We start from the raw sequence: 25,065 nt of genomic DNA on the forward strand, positions 1-25,065 counted from the left end.
CCTAGCCCTTAGGCTTCAATAGGGTGCCACTCTTCTCACGCTGATTAACATTTACTCATCAAACACACACCTAGAGTCCTTTCTTATCCGGCACTTCACGGAGGGCTTGGCATCATCGAACGCTGTGATTCTGGTGGGTGCTGACCTCAATCTGGTCATGGACAATGTTGTGGACCACTCCTGTCGAAGGCTGGCGCAAGTAGGGGCGCTTTCCACGGAGGGGAGGCAATGGCTCCTAGACAATGGATTACAAATGTTATGCACAACTTGACCACTTTTTAGTCTCTGCTGTTTTGCTACATAGTGTGCGGGACTCCACTATAGAGCCACAATCCATGTCGGACCACACATTGATCACAATCACCATATATCCAGATGCACACACCCACGTCCATAGGCATTGGCGCTTGCGGGAGGGCCTGCTACAATCACCCAGTATCGTACAGGGCATTCGCACAAAGATCATAGACTACCTACAACATAATGACAAGGAAGACACACCGTTATCTGCGTTATGGGAGGCATTGAAGCTAATGACACAGGGGGAATGGATAGCAGTCTCCTCTGTGGAGAACAGGAAGCAACCTGATGCATGGCAAGGTATTGAACAGGAGGTGAGCGATTTAGAGGCCATACATAAGCACACAGGGGCTATGACATGGTGGAGGGCCCTGGAGAAGAAAAGGCTCCTCTTAACGTGCCTTGACTTAGACAGGGCGGAGCATGCACTACTCCGCTTGCGACACAAGATTTATTTAAGCAGCAATTAATGCGGAAGGCTGCTTGCACAAATGCTCTGTGCAAAAACCATGGCGGGGGCTATATCCTCAATTAAGAAACCCTCAGGAGAAGAAGTTTACTCAGATTGCCCATACATTTTTGCAGTTCTTTAAGTTGTTATATACGGAAGAGAGTGTAAGGCAACAGGATGAGCGTGTGTATTTCGACGCAAGCAAATTCACTCACCTCCCTGATAACCAGGCGTCGCAGCTCAAAGAACCTATATGACCAGAAGAGGTCATATCAGTCATTGCTAGGCTGAAATTGAATAAATGTCCTGGCCCAGATGGGTTCCCCGCCCTGTTCTATAAAACCTTCTGCGCAGAGATAGCGCTGATCCTGATGTGCCTCATTAACTCCTTCCAGGAGAGCAGTATAATCTCGGAATGCATTACTGAGGCTGCAAGCTTGGTCATTCTCAAACATCATAAAGTCCCTAGCCTACGCGGCTCCTACCGCCCTATTTCACTACTTAACCTAGACAGAAAATCTACACTGGGATTTTGGCAGCCCGCTTGAACCCAATGATGGTGGGCCTGATAGACTTGGACCAGGCAGGGTTATCCCTAAGCGCCAGGGTGGGGATAATGCAAAGTGGCTAATATAACTTATAGACAGTGTCCATAGATTCCATAGGGAGGCCCTGTTTCAGTGGACGCAGAGAAGGCGTTCGATAGAGTGAGCTGGAGGTATTTATTTGCCACCCTTCGGAGCTTTAACTTTGGTGAGCGCTTCATAAAATGTATAGAGTGTGTCTATCAGTCACCTAGAGCCTTCGTCAGACTCAACGGGATGTCTTCAGCACCTTTTCCGATCAAAAGAGGGACAAGGCAAGGGTGCCCGCTATTTTCCCTCCTTTTTACGCACTATATGGAGCCTTTCGCACAGCAGGTCCGAGACCACCCACAGATAGGGGACTTCGATTCAGTGGCGATATCCACAAGATAAGCCTCTACGCAGCTGACCTGATTCTGTCACTCACAGAGCCTCTCCAGTCTTTTCCCGCTCTCTTGCAGGAGTTGGACACCTTTGGGGAGATCTCGGCATTTAAGGTCAATCTAAGGAAATCTCAGGTGCCTAACCTTTTCTTCCCCCATGTGCATGTGGAGCACTTGCGTTCCGATTACACTGGGCCACACAACCATTAACCTATCTGGGCATTCTGTTGGCCCCCACGCTTTGGCAAACGCTGGGAATTAATTACTCGGTGCTTGTAGATCAAACGACAAGGGCCCTGGATGGATGAACTAAGCTTAAATTAGCCTGGTTCGTATTCATCGCTGTGGTGAAAATGATGGTATTGCCGCAGATCTTGTATATCTTCCAGACATTACCCTTGGCCCCCACCAAAAACATTGTGGGCCTTGCAGATGGCGATCAATAAATTTATCTGGTCAGGGAAGAGGGTGTGATAACCCATATCTCAAATGAAGCTACCCAAAGGGTAGGGAGGGATGGCCCTTCCGTTAGTGCACAAATATCTTCAGGCCTCCCTTCTCTGATATATTGTGGAATAGAACCGCCCGCTCTCCGAGAAGCATTGGACCTTTATGGACCAAGCAGCGGCGGGAGCACATATATGGCAGGAGGCATGCCTACCATGTAAACTGAGGGTCTGGGGTCTCTACTCATCGTCAATCATGGCAGTGACACTTAGGGCCCGATGTAGGTAATCCCAGATTACCGATTCTTAAATACCGAATCATACCGATTCGGTATTTAAGAACTGGCAATCGGGATGTAGGTAATTTTACCGAATTAATTACCGAATCGGTATGATTCGGTAATTAATGAATCGGTATTTACCGATTCTGTAATTGCCATTGATTCCTATGGGCCTTGAGGCCCATAGGAATTAATGTCAATTACCGAATCAGTAAATACCGATTCTCTAAAATTACCGAATTTGCAAGGGGGACAGGGTGTCATTTTGACACCCTGTTGCACCCTTGATTCTGGCTTGTGTGCCATGTGGCAAACATACATAGAGCCCTAAGGGCATGTATGTGTGCCACATGGCACAGGTGTACATGCACAGATGTGCATGTACACAGGAATTCGTTATTTACCATGACATAGTATGTCGTGGTAAATAACAAATTCTTAAGGGCCGGTGGCACTGTTTTCAGAGCCACCTGCATCACAAATTTGAGATTCGGTAAATTTACCTTTTCGGTAATTTACAGAATCAGTAAATTTACAGATTCTGTAAAAATACCAAATCGGTAAATTTAAGGCCCCCTACATCTCAATCACCAAATACCGGTCGACCGGTATTTGGTGACCTACATCTGGCCCTATATGTGTAGGACACAGTGGAGCTAAAGTGGGGCCTGACAACGTTCCCCTCATCGATTTCACCAATAGTGGATAAACCAGACTTTCCTCCATCCTGTAAATTTGAAACCTTTCAGAAATGGAGGGAGGCGGGCTGCAAGTGGATCAGCTCACTCGCTATTTGACGAGACAGGCATAATACCCTTTGCACAATTGTGCTCAGACTACAATCTCCTTCAGTCTGATGAGTTTCATTATCTCCAACTACGGCACTGCGTCACTTCACAGCCCTATCTGGTGCAGGCCTCACGACGGCTAACACAGTTTGAGAAATGGATAATATGCAAAAAAGATGACAAACACCCGATATCGGAATTACATAAAATGCTGTCTGCAGAACAGAAAGGGAAGCACACTAAGGGCTAGTTACGCTGGGAAGAAGAGCTAGGAAGGGCCTTGACGGACAAGGAATGGGAACATATACACTATAGAACACACCACACTGCTCATAATGCAGAGGGGACAGAGGCAGCTTTCAAGGTCTTCTCCTATTGGTACCTCACAACGGCTCACATACACAGATGGGACAAAAATCACACTGAGAAGTGTTGGAGGGGCTGTGGGCTTGCTGGCTCTCTGATACATTTACTTTGGCACTGCCCGAGACTGGGGCAATTCTGGGAGGGGGTACTAAATGATATTGATATGGCATTTGAGACAGAAATCCCGCGCTTTCCCGCCTACACACTGCTAGGGCTCTCTAACGCTTTGATTTTTCCTCTACGGTCTATAAGGGGTAGGCAAATAGCGTTAGCAATACTAGCTGCACGGCAAGCAATTTTGGTACATTGGGGGACATCGACGGTACCCGACCACACAGCGTGCTACATAGATTGTGGCTGACCCTTAAGATGGAGTTCCTGTCGCTTGTGCAAGATAACAAGAGAGAAACCTACATAGACCTATGGGCCCCTTTCATTCAAGTGTTGTTGAAAGAATTTACGGAGGTGATATGCCCCAAGTACCTTCAAATATTACATCTGATCCCTGAGACCAAGGGGACGAGTGCATCCCAAAGATGATGGGGCAGAGTCTACAAGGGGGCTTAGTGGTGGGCGCATACATGGACCACCTTTGCCATTGGTACAGGATCCCCCGTTTTTTACTTTGGTCGTTTGGGAATGGGGGGAGGAGTAAGTTTTCCTTTTTTATGTTCCCATTATGTGTTCCATTTTTGTAGATAGATATGTTTCTACAGTCCAGATAATAAGGCTGCCAGCCTCCGGGTTGTAGGCACTAAGCTGTGCACCTAGGATTTATATGCAATCTATACCCTGCTGGTCAGTGTGGTTTTAGGCCCATAGCTGTGTACTGCCGCAAGTTTGCTTTCCCTTTTCTTTTTCAAACTCGAATAAAAAGATTTCTTCCATAAACTTAAACGTTAAAAAATAAAACTAAAAGCCATTAACCCCTACAAACTACCAACAAACAGATATTTAACATAAAACTAAAACAACTTTTTTCCCTCACCAGAAAAGAAGTCACCTGAACCACATTGAACCATGTTTAAAAGAAAACAGACAATAATCCTGCAATTACCATCAAGAACACATATCTATACTACTATTATAAAGAGAGAACACAAACCTTTGAGCAAGGTAAACTCGGGAACCACAGCGCCAATTCAAACACCCAATACATCATTGTAATTGTCAGGGTGTGCAGATGTACATAGGCTATATAAATAAAAAATATATGCGTTGTTTAAGAAATTTAAGTTAAATAAAAAAGTAGTCCCTCCAAAGTAGCGCCGGCCGCGACGACGTGCGTGCTGACATCAGGAGCGGCGTACACGAGGAGGAGTGGTGACGAGCGGAGGAGCGGGTGCTTGCTGCAGAGAGCGTGGAGGTAAGGCAAAGGCACGTTTGCAGATGACACCGACTGACTGTGAGGATTCTGGCCCACGAGGTCGGAGTCAGAAAACACCCGTCTACCTTGTGACGGCTGAGCGATATATCCCTGCCATCGGAGCATGTAAGATTTGAGTAACATGTGCAAAATGCAGGTCCGCACAACGAGAGAGGATGTGGCCTGACGGATAGCAGTGCCGACTTTGGTGCTGAAAACCAAGGTTCGAGACTCGTGACACCCAGAAATAAATTGGACACTTACAAGGCATAGTTTTCAATGTGCGTTGGGTGTTTACAAGTGCATTCATCGTTTTTCATTCAGTGTAAGCTCTGCCACTTAATTAGAAGGAACCGTGTGCTTGTCAAAATATATTTTGAAACGATCCATTCACTGGACTGTAACAATACCTTTGGCACAATGGAAGGGTTTACTTGACGACAAAAAATCTGTTCCAGTCATGGGAAGTATATTGCAATTGCCCGATTCTATTTTATTGCACGTACTTCAGAGAAAACCTCTGTCACCCTCGAAAGGTTTGAAACATATTTTCAGGTGATTACTTTCTTTGACGTTTAAATCATGATTCTCAATACCTCTGCTAATGTCTCACGTCCTTTGATCTCCTGATTCTGACTGAGAGCTGCTGCCAGTGGGCTCAGCATAAATTATACCAAGCAAACACAAAGGTGATATTGGTTTTGTGATGAGTGGAATTGCGTCTTTTCGGTTAACTTGTTTGTATTTGTGGTTATGTGGATTGTTAATACGTGTTTGTGATAATGGATCAATGATGTAATTAATGAATATATGAGTGAGTGTTTCTAGGCATAAATGGGAGAGGAACTTGGTGCATATATGTAAGAAGAATGAGTTCATATATGGATGAATGACTGGGTGCATTGAAACATTTTTCAGTGAATGGATGGATGAATCTGTTTGTGGGAGTGTATGGATAGATAATTGAAACATTGCATCTACCAATGTGACATCATCTTACTGCTGGACAAATCAAGCAGTCAAATATGAATGCACCTGCCTGAGCAAAACAGTTGAACTGCTACTCTGATATACTGTACGGCTAGGGTGAATGACAACAATTCCAAATCCCGATTTTGGGTAAGGTGTTAGCAAAAACAGTTTAATCTATACTACTATTATAAAGAGAGAACACCCAAGACATCTTTGAAAACCTCAGGGCAAGCAGAAGGACACAGGCTATTAAAAATAAAAAATATATGTAGTTTAAAAAATTTCGAAATAAAAATAAAGTAGTCCCTTGCAAGTAGCACCGGCCGCGACGTCTGCATGATGACATCATTTGCGTTTGCGCTCCCTGGCAACACTTCCGGAAATGGCGCCGAAGATCGCGACCTGCTGGGAGGACTGCCGCGGCCCTGCTTGCTGCTGGGCGAAGTGGCGGCCTGTGCGGGGGGGCACCTGGAAAGTGGCGGCCTGTGCGGGCGGGGCGCCTGGAGCGGGACCGGCGGCTGAGGTAAGGATCAGGGGAGGGGGCCGGGACGGGAGGGGGCAGAAGTGCACGCAAGCCTCAAATGATGCCCCCAGCCCCTTTCTGCCCCAGGCAACGCTGGGGCGGGCTGCTAGTGTAAGTATAAAAAGCAAAACAATTCTCATAATGTTTTATGTAAACTGTAAAGTAAAACTATTATGATATATTTAACTATATTATTAAAAAATATTTTCAGACACAGTGACAGAAAGAGCAAGCTACATCACATCACAGAAAGAACAAGCATTGGAAATGCAATAGGTCTCGCAGTAGTAAAGTTTGAGCTATAGGTGTTATTTATTTTTTTGTTTTTTATTTATGTGTTGTTTTTTCTAAATAGCTAAATTAATAGCTTTCTTCTTTACAAAGCCAATAGTTATAATTTTTGTAAATGTGACACCTCTAGCATTTGTAAAGCAACATGTTTTGTATTAACGGGACTTATATGTGACTTATATGTATTGATATAAAAAAAATCAATGGCTTTAAAAAACAATTAATAATTAATACGTAAATAAAATGGATTTTATTTTATATTGCCAATAGCTTAAAGTTTATTAAATATATTTAGTGAAGATGCTGTGGTTGCGCTGAGTGAGGGTGAGTGAGGGTGAGTGAGGGTGAGGGTGAGTGAGGGGTTGAGGGTGAGTGAGGGTGAGGGGTTGAGGGTGAGTGAGGATGAGGGTGAGTGAGGGTGAGTGAGGGTGAGTGAGGGTGAGTGTGGGTGAGGGTGAGTGAGGGTGAGTGAGGGTGAGAGAGGGTGAGGGGTTGAGGGTGAGTGAGGGTGAGGGTGAGTGAGTGTGAGGTGTTGAGGGTGAGTGAGGGTGAGGCGTTGAGGGTGAGTGAGGGTGAGGGTGAGTGTGGGTGAGGGTGAGTGAGGGTGAGGTGTTGAGGGTGAGTGAGGGTGAGTGAGGGTGAGTGTGGGTGAGGGTGAGTGAGATTGAGAGTGAGTGAGGGGTTGAGGGTGAAGGGTTGAGGGTGAGGGGTTGAGGGTGAGTGAGAGTGAGGGGTTGAGGGTGAGTGAGGGTGAGTGAGGGTGAGTGAGGGTAAGTGAGGGTGAGGGGTTGAGGGTGAACGAGGGTGAGGCGTTGAGGGTGAGTGAGGATGAGGGTGAGTGTGGGTGAGGGTGAGGGGTTGAGGGTGAGTGAGGGTGAGTGAGGGTGAGTGAGGGTGAGTGTGGGTGAGGGTGAGTGAGGGTGAGAGAGGGTGAGGGGTTGAGGGTGAGTGAGGGTGAGGGTGAGTGAGTGTGAGGGTGAGGCGTTGAGGGTGAGTGAGGGTGAGGGTGAGTGAGGGTGAGGTGTTGAGGGTGAGTGTGGGTGAGTGTGGGTGAGTGTGAGTGAGGGTGAGTGAGGGTGAGATAGGGTGAGGGGTTGAGGGTGAGTGAGGGTGAGGGTGAGTGAGTGTGAGGTGTTGAGGGTGAGTGAGGGTGAGTGAGGGTGAGTGAGGGTGAGGCTGAGGTGTTGAGGGTGAGCGAGAGTGAGGGTGAGTGAGGGGGTGAGGGTGAAGGGTTGAGGGTGTGGGTGAGGGGTTGAGGGTGAGTGAGTGTGAGGGGTTGAGGGTGAGGCGTTGAGGGTGAGTGAGGGTGAGGGTGAGTGAGGGTGAGGCTGAAGAAATTTTAGTTGGATGAGGAGAAGGGCCTCAGTTTTGCTCCATGTTGACAAGAAACAGCCAGCTAGGAACGACAAGTTTTGGACTTATTTAATATGACTTCACTTACACATATAAGATACAGTATCTTTAATATAGCGTTATTAAATTAGAACGTGGTTAATTGCATATTTTTACAAAATGTATACTTAATGACATAACAATATTGAAAGTTATATCGTGAATTGGTTGTTTTCGTTTTGGAACAATCAATGGTTTGATTAAGTAATTCTTACTTTCTTGGGAAAGAGCGTATGTAAACTGTGCCTTTTTGGAGACAGTAGACATTTTGATACATAAGGAGAGACAAGCGAACTCCTTCCAGTATGGCCACCGACGTTACACGCAGATCTGATGGTATGCTTCAGGGCTAGTGTTTATGACCAACTCTGTTTTGTGACGTCACGTGACAGCAAGTTCTCTGATTGGTTGTATTCTATTGCTGGTGCGGGTGAAAGGTAGAGGCGCGAGTCTGGGTGTCCGAGTCCAGGATCCTGTATAGAGCTCATATTAAGGTGATAATCTGGCCCCCGGGAGCCGCAGGATCCCCTGCCATGGCCAGCGTGCACGAGAGCCTCTACTTCAACCCCATGATGACCAACGGGGTGGTGCACGCCAATGTGTTCGGCATCAAGGACTGGGTGACCCCGTATAAGATCTCCGTACTGGTACTTCTTAGCGAGATGAGCCGGTCGGGCCTTGCGCCCCTGCTTGAGAGGAGACGTTTGAACCAGCGGGTACTGCCACTCCTTCAGGTGAGAACCCTGCTGCCCACCGTGGTGGGGAGAGATTGCAGCTTTCATGGCAGCCCATCTCACGTTCAACCCGCCCTTTCTTTTGATTCCAGAACATTTTATGTGAAAGGACTTCTAGTTTACTGCCTCGGATTTTACACGGAGAAAAATACGTGGCAGTCTAAAGTGCAGGCAGGGGAGGGGGCGGAGCGGGGGTGTGGGAGGAGTGCGGGAACAGACGGCTAGGAGAGGAGAGTAGGAGGAGGAGAGTAGGGGAGGCACGGCCTAGCGGCCGTGCAATCAAGAAGTGAGGGGGCGGGAGAGTAGGCAAGGCAGGCGGCTGGGGGGAGGGGGGAGGAGAAATGCAACGCGACATGGCAGGCAGGGGAGGGGGCGGAGCGGGGGTGTGGGAGGAGTGCGGGAACAGACAGCGAGGGGAGGAGAGTAGGAGGAGGAGAGTAGGGGAGGCACGGCCTAGCGGCCGTGCAATCAAGAAGTGAGGGGGCGGGAGAGTAGGCAAGGCAGGCGGCTGGGGGCATGTGCACGCGCTTTTAAGCTCAATGCGCATGCGCATTGAGCTTAAAAGTCACGGGCACTGCAAGGAATCGCCACGATTCCTTGCAAGTTGGATAAAGAGTGGATAAGCCCCCATAGTCTCGCTTGCTCGATGCGCATGCGCATCGACAGGCGAGACCTAAAAACATGGGCTACACTTACAGGCAAGAAAGCACCCACACCACAAAAGGCCCCTTGTATGGAGGATGTAAACTCTGCTAATAAATCTACAAGCAACACAGAGGTTCCAGACATAAGTCTCTTGTTGCTCTCACTCTCTAGAGAGATTAAAGAAAAATGTGCATCCTCTGATACTAACCAGGAAAAAAATCAGGAGTCTTGTGAGAACCTTGAAGCTAAAATGGCAGATATTACAGCAAGATTAACAACAATGGAAACCTTGCTTGGGGTTTTACAGGAGGAGATCAAGTCTAACCATATGGAAATACAATCCTTAAAAACAGGTGAAAAAGAGATTGGGGACAAACTAGAATCATTGGAGAATAATTCCAGAAGGAATAATCGAAGGCTGTTAAATTGTCCGGAGGGGGTGGAAGGGGGAGATATAAAAGTTTTTTGATAGATCTTCTCTAACAGTCGATGCCTGAAATTCTGATGTGGGACCTAGATCAGGATATTCAAAGAGTACATAGGGACTCATTTACGAGAAACCCCCCCAAAAATAAAACCAAGGAAGATCTTAGTAAATGTCTGTACCTACATCATTAAGGAAACAATCCTCTCAGCTGTTCTTAAAGTAACACATTTCCAAAAAGGTGATTCAACATATACAATCAGATATGGTGAAGACTACACAAAATTGCCAGTGGGAGCTAGGGGAACACATTCAAACCGTTAAATCACTGGGGGCTAATGCTCAGTTGAAATTTCCTGCTATACTAAGGGTCATGTGGAACAATGAAATGTACAACATGAAGGAGGTCTCTGATGTTGAGGGTTTAATTAGCCAGATTAATTCCCCAAAAGAAGTCCTAAGAAGGCAGGTCAGAGAATCTGAGTTCCAGGGGTAATATGCACTACCCCATTTGGATAAAGGGAGGGTGCATTGGGGCGAGTCAACGGAACTGGGGCTACACCAACATATTTGTAATTATGAGCACTGAGTAGGGAGCATGAGCGAAAAATATACAAAAAATACAAAAAATTGGTCCTCACATGTGACATTAGTTGGCGCACTAAAGGTGGAAGAGAAAAAAGAAACTATGATAAAGGTGATGCATAATCTGCAGGAAATAAGACTACTGTCTTGGAATGTGAATGGCCTTATGGTACATAGTAGAAGGAGGAAGATTCTGGAACTAGTAGAACTCTCTAATAATGAATTAATAATACTTCAAGAAACACACCTCCATTCTGAGGAATGGGATGAGATTCTTAAAACAAATGGATGGATAGGGCAGCTGGTATGCACTAATCAATTGTGCAGTGTAAAAGTGGTAGCTATACTATTTAAAGGATCAGCAAAAAGTTTAGCTAGAAATTTCCATTGTGGATACAGGGGGTAGATGGGGCATAACTAATGTTAAAATAGATAAGATAGGATACACACTGGTAGGTTATTATGGCCCAAACGTAGACGATCTGTCTTCACTTAGGAACCTATACAGACAATTGATACAAGGTATAATATTATTATGGGGGGAATTCAACATGTTGTTGCACTATGTTTTGGATAAATCCACAGTAAGATTGATAGTAAATACCCCTAAAATGAGGGAGGCCATGCAGCAGCTAATAAAGAATCTGAATTTACCATCAGAATAAAAAATACTCTCAAGCCTCCAGAATAGGTTTTTTTCCTCGTTGATACAAGGCTAAGTAAAAATATTTCCACAATTATGCATCAACAAGAAAATCTCTCAGATCATGCAGTGGTAAAATTAGTAATTTCTGTTGAGAGCTTCTGACCAGACACTAGGTGGACCCTAGACAGAAATCTCCTAGGCAATCAAGAAGTTGTAAATGCTTTACAAAAGGACACAGTAGAGTATTTTGAGATCAATGAAACCTCGGCCTTAGCGCACATCGTGAGGGGCGTCTTCAAGGCATATATCTATGGAAGGATACAAGTTTTGTAGCTTTTAGAAGGAAGGAAGGGAACAAAGAACTAAGGGAATGTGAGTCTAGAATTGACAAAGCACAGAAAGATCTAACGCACTGTAAAAAATATACCTTAGGAACTGAGCTCCAGAGGAAATTGAATGAAACCAAGGAACACTTAGCTGAATTTTTAGAAATAAGGGTGTGGGAGAGGTGGGATGCTATTAACTGGTTCATTATGAATATGGGGAAAGGTGTGGGAAATTACGAGCCTAGAAGACACAGCAAGATTTACTCTGAAATGAGATAAAGGACGTGCAGACTGGACCTACCCAAGAACGCTGCTTGGAAGATCACAGTATTGGGATGGCTTTCAGGGATTTTTTTCAAGAAATATACTGAGGATATGAAATCTAATCAGATAGAAGTGAAGGATTGGTTGCAACATGACACTCTCCCCAGACTAGACACTTGGCAACAATTATTTCTTAATCAAGAAATCACTGCTTCAGAGATAGGAAAACCAATCACTCATTTAAGGAGAGGGAACGATGCAGGCCCAGATGGTATCCCAAATGAGTTACACAAGGTCCTAAGGAAGCGCTTGTCCCACACTTAACTAAATTACTGAATAGCATTTATATTAATCATTCACCGCCCCCAATTTCATGGAAAGAGACAGTTTTAACTTTCAATTTAAAACCAGATAAAGACCGAAAGAAATATTAGTCATATAGACCAATTTCTTTGTTGAATAGAGACTACAAATTATTTACGCAAATACTCGCCAAAAGGCTAGATAGTGTTCTAATAAATATTGTACATGATAATCAAAAGGGTTTTATGAAACATAGGCAGCTTCATGACTTAACACATGACTTGTTGAGCATAATTGACATCGCTATACCAACTAGGACTTCCTTAACCGTCATAATGGTCAACGCTGCCAAAGCATTCAACAGAGTCAGCTGGCCCTATCTGTATGACGTTATTGAACAAAACAGCCTAGGTGACGACTTCCTCAGGGCTATAAGATCAATATATAATGCACCAACAGCAAGGATAGTGATAAATGGGCCGCTTACATAAAAAACCACTATAGGCCGGGGTATTAGACAAGGATGTCCACTGTCTCCCCTCCTCTTTAACCTATATATGGAACCCTTGACAAGAAGAATTGGGTCAGAACAAAACAATTCCTCCTTTTCAGTACTTGGACTGGATAAAAAAAAGCATTTTATGTGGATGATCTTATAATCTATACATGCAACCAGGAAACATTGTTACCACTTATAATGGAACTAATGGAGGCCTTCGGGAGAGACTCTGGATATTCAGTTAATGAGGACAAAATGGAGAATATGACCTTGAGCGGCCCATCTGATTCCATACTAGAAAGTTCAGGCATTTATTAATTTCAATAGAATTTGGTTGGAGTCCAAAAAATTGCTGCAATCATGGATGCATTTACCTCTATCAATATTAGTGAGAACAAATATAGTCAAGAAGATCATTCTCCCTAAATTCACTGTTATATGCAATGCGTTACTATTACACTTCAAATATGAGTGGTTTAGGAAGCTACAAGGCGATTAGAGTAGTTTCATTTAGAAAAATAAAGGTGTGTGAATAGCTTGGAAAACACTGCGTAGAAAAAAATAGATGGAGGGAGAGAACTCCCGGATTTCCAGCTATATTATTGGGCCTTTTGTCCGAAAAAAGTAAGACAGCTCTTAATGGAAAACAAGCAAAGAATACCTCCTTGTTTCAGGGTTTTGAAAAAAAAAGTTTCGGTCTAAGGCAATATTTTTCTTTTCAAATTTGTCCTCTACAAGTTTTTTAAGAAGATTAAATTCAAAGTTTTATTAGCAGCCTGTAAACTGTGGATTCAAGTTAAATGGATTCTTGGAATCCCCTACTATAGTTGAAATGAACCAATATGGAATTCGCCTGGGACCCCTCATTGTCTTTTAGACCCAATAGCTGTGCCCTTATCAACAGCTGGCTTGACAAGATGGGGTCAGCTGTTTGATCAAGGCTCATTGGTATCATGGGACTCCTTAGCAGCCTGCATTAACTTCACTTTATCAAGGTTCTAATGCTACGAATTGGCAAGCAACCTATATCGGGCTTAAAACAGACTGGGAGGAAGAGATATCGAGGGACCTGAGATATATGAAGAAAGTGTCCAAATGTTATTGGATGTTGGTGCAAGAGGAGGATGGTTCTTTAAGGTTGCCAGAGGTGATTTGGAAGATGGACTTGCCGGAGCTAGACATTCTAAACCTATGGCAAGTATCTATAGCTACACTTTGGGTTACAGTGAGATCTGCGACCCTGAGGGAGAAACATCTTTTTACTTTATAAAGGGCATACTAGTCCCCAAAGAAGTTGTCAAAGATGAGTGGAAGTAAGAAGAGACTATGCTTTAAGTGTGCGCTAGAGAAAACAGATGATGTTCATCTATTATGTGAGCGTCCAACAATCCAACTCTTCTGGCAAGACGTGGATACATCTCTTTCAATACTTTTTGGGGGTAAGATAGAGGTACCCCAGTGGCTAAGAAGGGTACACCGACCTTTGACGAAGTAAGTGGGGGACCGGTTAGGTATATTTTGTACCAATGGGTTTACCTACAGGAAACGGAATGAGGGTACTGATTAAGGCAAACCTGACTAACATTAAAGTGGAATCGGGAGCAGGCGGGAAGACAATCCTCCTCATTTGTAAAATTGGCAACTTTAGTGGAGAGGTTAGAGGCATTTACTGCATCTCCAAGCAGTACGATTTCTGGCTGTATAACCACCTGGGTCACAAAAGAGTTGGGGAGTGCTTACCTTAAGGGGATCAGGGTTGGAGAGCGAGAGGTGGAATAATTATTTTTAACATAACCACTTCGCTTTTTGACTTTGGGCACCTTTTGGGGCTACATGGTTCAGACAACCGCACTACCATTACATCTCTGAACAGTACTACCATTGGTGGAATGACTGCTCTGTAAAGGAGGGCGGTGCCGAAAGTACGCCATTGCAAGGCTGAATTTGAGCAGGGGCTATTGATCATATGTCTTCAGTAAGACCAGAAGTAGAAAAATATTTTGGGGTGAATAGTATAAAAAACAAAATACCACATAATCGGAATTGAGCATGTCTTTTAGATAGGTTTTGTTTGAGCATTTGGTTTATCGTGCAGAGTTTGACTATAGGGCGGTATCCCACGACAGTCCTGGGTTGAGAAAATGACTTATGAGACTCGGGTAAGACGATTACCAGGTTACCTCATTGAAGGGGGACCTAGATATACAAGTTAAAATGGGCTAGTGATTGCAGAGTTCCTATCTTCATGCGGTGTCGGGTGTAACTTAGGCGCATATTATAACAAATTATGATAGGGGATTAACACAGAGGTGTCCTAAACAATGTCATTCAAGATACTCACTGGGCTTAGGGGGATTTTTCACACGATTAATTGTTTTCTTTACAGATATCTGTGACAAATGTGTTACGGAGAAGAAGTAAGGTTGATTTAACCATTCATTTTTTTTTACTATTGATCACATCGTGATTAGGACTAGAAGTTAGAGGGATCTATACCCTGAAGAAGGCCGATGACCAAGTGTGGCAAAGGAATATGGCTGAAACATATTCGTAATCACAGTGGGGGTTTAGGAGCAGTAACTCTTCCTGTACACCACTTATTTTTAATCCTGTCCAGGCAGACCGAGAAAAAAGGAATACAGTTGGTACCTCCTTAGGCAGTTTTATCTATGCTTCCTTTCTCTACCTGTTATCCCTCCCGGGTAAAGCTTCTTTCCTTTTCTCACTATTTCTTTCTTTCACCTCACAAAAAAGTCAGAGCTCTGGCTAGTGTTTTGGTCTGCACCTGTGCCTCAGAAGCGGCCCAACGATGAAGCATGCCACTACATAGTAGGTGAGGGCAGTATTAACAAATCTATTGATTTTCCCCTCTATTCCCCCCTCCTCTGTAACCCTTTTCCTACACAATGTTTGGTTGGATAGGGATACTGACAGAATGATTAACAGAATAATTCTTTGGAGGGACTCTTCCCCTTTGTTTGGTTATTTAGTCCTTCTCTGTTTGTGAGTTGTGGTACTATTAAGAGGGGAGTCACAGAAGGCTCACTCCCTTGTCTCTCTGTTTGTGGTTTAAGATAGAGGTAAGCATTGAACTGGTCATTTTTGGGATTTCAGTTGGTGATGGGAACTCTCACAAATTGGGGAAAGTTCGGGCTCAACGGCATTTAATTCTGATAATAATTGCATGAATGGAAATTTGCACGAAATGACTCTCCCCCATTACACCATCTCTATCTGAGTGGGCGACCTATACTGGACATTTCTGTAGTAGGCTGGACTGCTCAAATGGGTCTGTTAAAAGGATACAAAATGTGAGATCTACTGCTCACGAATATTGGGTGATGCATCATGATAGGTAGGTTGGCCCTGTCAGGTGGCCACGCAGCACTGTTCTAGGATCAATAATTGCCAAAACAGTCAGAGGATTAAGACACACTTCAACAGCTGAGGAGGTTGGTAATGCTGAATGCAACCTTCCTTGCAAATGGTTTGAATGATGCTTTAAAAGGAGAGTAAACTTTCATCAACACAGTTGCACCCCAGGCCAATCCCAGCTTAGATCTTGGGCCTAATTCATATATGAGGACTAGGAAAAAAAAGAAAAAAAGACTAGCACCAAAAATGTCAATTAGAAACGTGCAAACTATTACTCTAATACTTGTTTTGTGAGGGCTACTACAAGAAATGTTGTTATTAATGTGAGACAACACAGCCACCCCCCTAAATGTCATCAAAATTGAAGTGAAGCATGTACTACAAAATGTAAAAGAGGCGAGCACTAGTTACCAAGAGCTCACTACTAAACCTTTAAACAGTATACTCCCTTAATGCATCACACGTCAGCTTCCAGCTATCCCCACTTTGAAACTTTGAATATAACAAACTAAAAAAGCCACCAGTGATACACCTCTTGCTACTAGAAGATACTATAACAATTCATGAACAATTAACCACTACACAAGAAGAGCCTTTCCTGCTACATGACAACCTGAATATTGACAATGCATTACTGTTTGCTACAGCGGATAACTTATTAACATGGATGATGGGTGGAACATTTAACATGTGCCCAAAATCATTCACTCTGATATACACCACACATGGGGAATATCAAAACACAAATATACCCATCAAAATCACCTTGCTACCTAATAAACAAAGTAGCACTTACTGTGACTACTCCCACATAAAATAATATGAAATAATAATCAATATTGAACAAGCTATGATCCAAACAATACTTAACCTATACCCACACACACCCATCCAAGACTGGTACTAATCAAAGCATTTGGCGCCATCTCCAACATTCTGCACTAAATGTAGAATATGGAAAAATCAGGCAATCTGCCTTTCAAATTAATAAAACCTGATGGTACTAGCCTATGGGCGTGTAACAGAGGCAGCTTACCACTACAACCACCATATAGAAAGTCCATTCTACCAACAAAATGAACAAACACTAATTCACCTAGGTGAATACTTTGAAAACTGAAGACTGCAATGTTCAGGACACAGATACCAACCCAAATTCCAAACAACATTGTGAAATGTCTACAACAGCACCTTTGCTCAAGAAGTAAAAACAAACAACACTGTAAAAGGATGGCACAATGCCTCTTAAGCAACACTAGGGAGGCCCCACATACCACTTTACACATTCAAAGACCTCCTACAAAAAGAACAAAACTATCAACAGCATATTTGCAAAAAATATTGTAAAAACTGCAAAATGTTAAAAAAAAATGTAAAAAAACATATTCAACATGTTTTGTATTCCAAAAATAAATAAGTATGTTTTTAAAAAATGTTTGCAAAAATAAATATATATGTGTTCAATAGAAATGTTAACATAGAACCACAAAAACATATACAAATGAAATAATAAACTGTTTTGTACTTTTCTTTGTATGAACAATGTTAATAATATTAAGGCATGTGAAAAATACAATACTTAAATGTTTATTTCTAATACTTACATTTTCATGAAAAATGCCACGAAATAGAACTCCTACTTCTATTGAAACCATTTTAGTCATTCTGTTCTACACTAAAAAACAAAATTACAATTCCCACTCTAAGTCATTTAGGGGAAGGTGTTGGACACTAAAAATGTTACATTTGCCTTTTCTACTCCAAACTAAGCCATTTTGGGTGAAGGAGTTGGACACTAAGGGCCCGATTCCGATGTCGGATGGACCGGAGTCTGTCCAACATCGGTTTAGAACTGGAACTGAACCGTCCAGGAAGTAGGATGCGACCGAACTCTGTTCAGTCACAATCCTATTCTTTACAATGAGAGAATGCATTCCGAACAGAATGCATGCTCTCATTGCAAAGAGCAGAGGTGCAGTTCATCCCTGCACCCAGTGGCAGGCACCTCAGATATGTTTCACTAACCATTTGCCATGTGTTGGGAAGTAAAGATAGAAATGACTAAATCTACCATGAGGCCCTGTTTCTCTAACTCAAAACTAGATGAAATAGTAGTCTCATGGACTTCACCATTTGCTGAGACTTAAATGACTACCAAGAGGCCCTGTTTCTGTAACTCTAAACAAGGTGGAGTAGTGTTGTTTGCTCATTCTCACTTGTCAGCCAGGTTACAACTGATGCTCATCTCCCTTGAAGTTAACCATTTGTCAAGTGTGTGGAAGTAGAGATTGAAATGACAACAACAACTATGAGGCTCTCTTTCTGTAACAGAAAACAAGAAGCAACAGTGAGTTTGCCCACACTCACTTGTCAGCCAGGTTACAACTGTTTTCCGTTTCTCATGGACTGATCAATCTACATATAACGCTCTAATCAGAGACATGTATGCCTTCTTAGCTTGATGCTGTTCTGGTCTCCTCAACTTAAACTATTGAAGGCATGAGCAACACCATATCAAGTGTGTACCTCAAATACATGTAGGGTAAGAAGGTAACACAGCTGATTAGAAGTGGCAGGTGGTCCATTGACTATGCAGTACTCACATGATAATCATAATGCTAAATTTGCAACCAAGTTGTGTGTTCTCCTGTATTTCACACAACAAGGCCTTGGAATGGTCAAATACACATATTACCTCTACACTGTGTTAGCTTAAATGTTTAGGAGATGTCATGTTCATTCCTTAATCCAAAATGCAACATATCAGTACATCTAATGAGCTGCTGAATTCTAAAACAAGTATTGCATGTCTTGAAAACAAGTTCAATATCACAGAACTAGATCACAGTGGTAATCTCTACTTATTTTGTTTTTCCATAGGTCTCCACTTACTGTGTCAAGAACTATGTGGATGTAGATACCACATTTCCACCAATAAGAATGTTCTATATTTCTCAACAGGTCCATCTGGCACAGCACGTGGCCAGAGGTTGGCCATCGAACAGACTCCCACTCCAACCCAGGATCAAGCCCTCAGTGATGATAATACTCCTGGAGATGTGGTCGTGAATGACCTTCCAGGCACATCTGGTCAGCCTAGGCAGATGTCAGCAGTAGGGCTCACTTTACCCACAACAACACTTCCACTTCACACCCCAGCTGCAATAACTCAGTCAACCCTTACCCCCCAACCTGTGTACCTAACACAGTCACTAATATATTGTACCCCCAGTCCTGGATTCTGAGGTGACAATCACTAACCCAGTCACTGAGGACCCAGGGCCCAGTGGGAGGGTGTAGCCTGGGCTAAGTGCACAGTCCCGTGGGGGTAGGGTTCATGGGTGGGTAACTGTGGGCCCGCTGAGTTAGACTACTGGGGCCACTCACACCCAGGCCACAATCAAACAAGTCTTGGGAGATTATCATGACTCCCAAGGCATGATGGGTAAGGTACTAACGGAAATCCAGGAGGTGAAGTAGCTACAAAGGGACATACACCAGAAGCAGACGATCCACAGCACAAACAAGGGCAGGCTCATTGGCGTGCTGCAGAAAATAAACACCACCCTCTACAGGGCTTTTCCACCACCATCTACTCCTTCCTGTGATCCAACTACATCTGGGCCATCTACATCTGCATCAGGTACAGGGCGGGAGACCCTGTCAAAGGAAGACACGTCTTCAGACACCCCGTCTCAGCAGCAGCGGGTACCCCCTCCCCCGCAGGAGGGGACTTTCATAAAAAAATCCAGGAGATGTGGATGGCAAGACACCCACCATTGCCAGTAAGAAACCTTGCACCTAATTTCCTCCAGTGTGTGCAACACATTCACTTTGTGGACTATTTCTGGACTCATTTCCATTTGTGATGGGAGTAGAATTTTGGACTTCAGACAATTTGGCATCTACAACTATGGTTTCATTCACCATGACTTTCCCTGTTCAGTTTTGTACATTGTGCATTTTCTCCTTGTTCACTGCAATCAAAACACCAGTCATTAACTCATTGCCTCCTGTAGTAACTCTTACATCTAGCAATGTATATATGTACTCCCAGGTGAAACTTACCTTGCCAAAACAGGTTACTCGTGTAAGCATGTATATGTTGAATGTGAACAATGTTTAACTCAGGATCACAACCATGTCACACCAAAGCCTACATACAAGTGTCTGGTCTTATAACATCTTTATTCATTGTGCCAATCATAGGCTAACATGATGTCAGAAACATAGCAAATCATACATGACTCCAATATTCTGTGTCAGTGATGACCTTTTCAGATGTAGACCTTAACAACATGGAGAGAAGGGATACATCAGACAATTTACAGTTGAATATACATAATCAAATTAAGTCTATGTCATCAGCTAGAGCCATATCGGCTGCGTCACAAAAGAAATATCAGATCATATAAACCAATAAACGGACACATGGCTGTACAACAGTTACTAATCACAGGGTCATTCCCCTCCAGTGTTGCTGCATCTGGTGGAGTGTCAGAAACAAATTTCAGTGATGTGCCACAAGCACTTTGGCCTACAATGAGGAGACACATCAACTGCTACATGCGGTTCATACACAATGAGGATTTAGCCAATGTAAAAGGAGACTAGCACGATATGGACCCACAACAACATTTGACCCCGTTTACCAGTTTGGCGGTCCTGGAATGGGCTGCTAAACCACTGCCCCGCTCCAGGACCACCAAACAGGGCAGCCGCCCATAAGATTATGTGTTTTTGTGGTCTGGCTGGCAGGATGGTCCTATGGCTGTGCCTTTCAAAGACACCTATGTATGTCTTAGAAAGGCACTGCTGCAGAACTGCTATAAGTGCGTTCCTGCACGGCATGGGCTGAGAAGTCCATGCTATGCTGGAACTGGGTGTGCATGTACACAGGGGGGTACAACATGTGCCCCCCTGCATGCACCCCATGCATGGAATATGAGGGGGTCCTGTTGGGTTCCCTCTATTTTATGACTGGCAGCCGTTTCATGGAGGAAGAACCTCCATGATACCGCTGGCGGTCCTGAAACTAGTAGTGTGCATGGTGGTGCTGCAGCGGCACCACCAGCATATTGTGAGCCTCTGACCACCATGGAATGACAGGGAATGTGGTTCTATGGTGTTTGCAGTGGCACAATGGTGGTCCAACTGCCAAAGTTGTAATACGCTGGTGGGACCGCCAACATGGCAGTGTCCGGACCACCACAGACACACCTCTGCAAGTCTGGCAGGCCTCGGACAGCCATACTCGTAATCAGGCCCTATGTTGAAGCACATGATGGAATGGAAAGACATTTCTAAAGCGCATGGCTACTCGGGAGCATCCCAACGCTAATAGCGTTGCCGTTCCCACTACAAGCAGTCCTAAGGGAACAGATACCTTTTAAGTTCCTTTTTGAAGGTTGAATGATTAGGTTGCAGGTGGATATCGGTAGGTAGATGGTTCCACAACTTTGCCTCATGTTCTTTTTATTTTTGGGACCACTGCCTGTTGTTTATTGTCTGATCTTAAAGATCTCTTGGGGCGATAAGGTTGGATAATGCCTCTGATAGTAGGAGGGCCTTTTCCCACATACTGCATTAGATCTACAACACAACAAGGAACAAGTCCAATTGAATCCTTTTAATTTCCATTCTATCGCTGTGCAAGCTGTCTTGGTGTAGGATTTGTACACCCAAAGTCTGTGACAGTCATTCCCAGGAGCAATCCATGTCCACTTCATACCTCCAAACAGCATTATATACCTGCTAATGTCACAGCTCTGAAAGGTTCAAATGAAGATGACATTATGAAGGTACCTAAAGCAGACCAAAACAAAGAAATAAGCTATGGAACCATACATATGGCACAAATCACATAGTCAAATTCTGGAGTACACAGTCCATGACAAAAGTCTGAGCTAAACAGAGCAAAACCAACAAAGTGAGCATATTATTATTATTAAATTACATTTTTAGGGCGCACAGCTACCCCAAAGGGGTTCCTGGCGCCGTCCTGGTGGGAAAGAAAATGTAATGAATGAAAGAAGAGGCATTAGAGGACAAAACCTTCCTCCACAAACACCTTTCAGCAGATATGCAGAGCTTAAGTTACTAATATTTTCCCTCAACATCCTCCTCACTTCATCACAACAACAGCTGCTTTAATAGTGAAAGTCATGACATCTCACAACATCGTTACACTCACCAGAAGTTGTTGATGGGATCTTGACTTAAGTCAGCTCCTTCCTCATCACCATTATCATCATCATTTAGCATTTCAGGATCCTCACCTGGTGGCACTTCATGGCCTCCATCCTCTGCGATATAAGGCATGTTCCATCGCAGGGCGATTTTGTGGAGCATGCAGCAGGCCACTGTGATTTGACAAATCTTCTCGGATAAGTAGAGGAGTGCTTCCCCAAACCTGTCCAGATATCTTAATCTGGCCCTCAAGAGCCCAAAAGGCCATTCCCCTGGCCACCATGTTTATTCTTTGTGCCTCATTGAAGCGGACTTCCCCAGGCATAGTTGTATACTACAGCGGTGCCAAAAACTGTGGACGTTAGAAACGCTGAGTCTCCTAAATGGAAGAGAGACATAAGTGCAGCAACAAGTTACACACTTTCTGATGACACAACCTGACATCACCCACACAAAGTTAGGACAGCACATACTTACCAACAAGCCAGGCCCTCTCCGGTAGTAATTGTGACATTAGCTGGAGTTTGAGCACAGCTCCCGGCCCATTTGAAGGGTTGAGTCCTAACAATTCATAGAAGACCACATGCCCATTTATAGAGGACAGGCAAATCCAAGGTGTGAGGAAACACAAGATGTACAGTAATAATATTTCACAGCATTATTGTGGCAATTCAATGAATTATCCTTTTTAATCTGAGGAAGGTTCATACCCAGATACATTGCCCTGAAGAAGGTGGTTGATACCTTTTTATGCCCACCAAAATGTGTTGATATATTTGCATTCTGAATCTGACTACAACGAGGGACCACAGATGAAGAATATTTACTTCATCAGAACTCGTTTTTGATAAAAAAAATAATGGATCAGCCCTTGTAACAGATCGAATAACACTGTAATTTATATGTACCATGAGAAAATGACATAAAAAGTCGGAATCCTATATGTGGGGTTCCTGGTTTTAAAGCTTTATGTAAACTTCTCTCTTGGTGGTATGTTTTAAAAACAGCTGTATCCCAATTGGAAGTGGAAAGAACTGATTGGCTCAGTGGTGTGATTGAGTGCTTCATCGTATCTATTATCTGACACATTTGTGCGAAGGTGAGTTTTTTACTCTACTGATTTGTAGTTCCCTGTTCACTTGGTGTGAGGGGCCCATCTCGCTTTTTTATACCACCATATATAGCCACAGTCTACTGGAAGGAAGCTGTATCCAGAAAATAAAATATTGCCATAAGTCTATATAGCCACAGTGTACTCGAATGAAGCTGTGGCCAGAAAATGCAATATTGCCATAAGTCTCATAATAGGTGGGATACATGTGGGATTACTGTTTTGAGGAAATCAGGCTCCAAATGTTGACATAAATCCTATATTGTTTGCCTATTTAAATGAAACGTCTTGATGACATGCCTTTCTTCTATGGTTTGAAGGTTTGGAAATGGGCAGTACACTGGAGGCTGTCATCTCCTCCCTGTCCCAGGGTACAAACCTGTGAATTGGAGACAATGTAGAATATTGATCACAGTGTCCAGAGTAACAAATATGTAGAGTTAGCCAAAAGTAATGTGACAAGATATAACTGGTTCAGAAAACATTGCATATAATTAACATAACTATTGTCTACTTCACATGTGTCTGTATCATACATGTGCATATTATACATTTACAAATTTGATATTAGCCCAATAAAGATGAACTTAGGAAGTTGTAGGTCAAAAACCATAAATCGTGGTGTACAATGCACCACACAAATTTTACCTTTATGTATAGTAAGGCCCTACACAATGATTTGTGTTCTGGAAATTACATGGCAATGTAATAGTCCAAATGTAAATATGTTAGCCCTCATTTGGAGTGGTGGTGACACACTCAACCATCGCCAATACTGTGTTTTGCAACCGATGAAATGACAGATGCCTGACTTTGCAAATAGGACATTTGGAATGTACCACCGCCGGCAGAAGTCAACCGTGCGGTGGGCGGTTTCACCCGCAGCGGACACAGCCATAGACTAACGCTGATGATTGCGATGGTCGTGGTCCAATGGCTGGGTGTATAAGTGGTGTACATGTATGCCATGGTTTGAAAAATAACTCACTTGCCTCCTGACACTGCTGCTCTCAACACCTCCTCCACTTGCTGCTTGCCACCTCTGGGAGCAATCATGCCAGGCCAAGCAGGTGAGAGTGCTCTCCCTTTCTCTCCAGAGGAGGTAGAGACCCTGGTTGAAGAGATACTTCCCCTATATGGCCAGCGCTATGGCCATACGGGCAAGGAACTCTAATAAATGTTTTACTCTGTTCAACTTCATCCTTTCCATTCCCATAGTCTACAATGTGCCTTTGACTTCTGGAGTAAAATTAGATTACATTTTTGTGAAATTATGTGGTCCCTACTTAGGACAATCATGAAATGGGTTATGCAGCACAGGAATTTGTGGACTTAACATCACCATTGTAATGTGTGAGTATGATAAGCCCTATATTCTACTTCTGTTGCATGCACATATGTGCTGCGTCAGTATGCTGTAAGAAGCAGTTGAGGATTATGTTATCTATGTGTACAATGCCACATACCACTCAGCCCACATCAGGCTTTGCCAAACTGTTGTCTGGGAGCTAGCTATACCTCACATAACCTTCAGAGTGCCACACAAACTTGAAGTAATGTATTTGATGGGCCTGACATTTTAATTTTATGTTTTGAATTGGTGGAAATGTGATGTCCATATGGGATCAGCATGCTCAGCCTGTGTAGATCAAGGTCTGACAATAAGTTGTGCCCATTATGGGCCATGGCACAGGCTGGGGCAGAGTTACTGGGGCGATACAACTGATGCACAGAGTAATCTCCCTGCATACCTGCAGATGTTCCCAACATGAGTTTTTTGAACCAATAGTAGCCCTGAGTGTTTTTACATGAACTACATTT

Source organism: Lissotriton vulgaris, chromosome 8 (genome assembly GCF_964263255.1).
Source record: "Lissotriton vulgaris chromosome 8, aLisVul1.2, whole genome shotgun sequence".
Lineage (NCBI taxonomy): Eukaryota > Metazoa > Chordata > Amphibia > Caudata > Salamandridae > Lissotriton > Lissotriton vulgaris.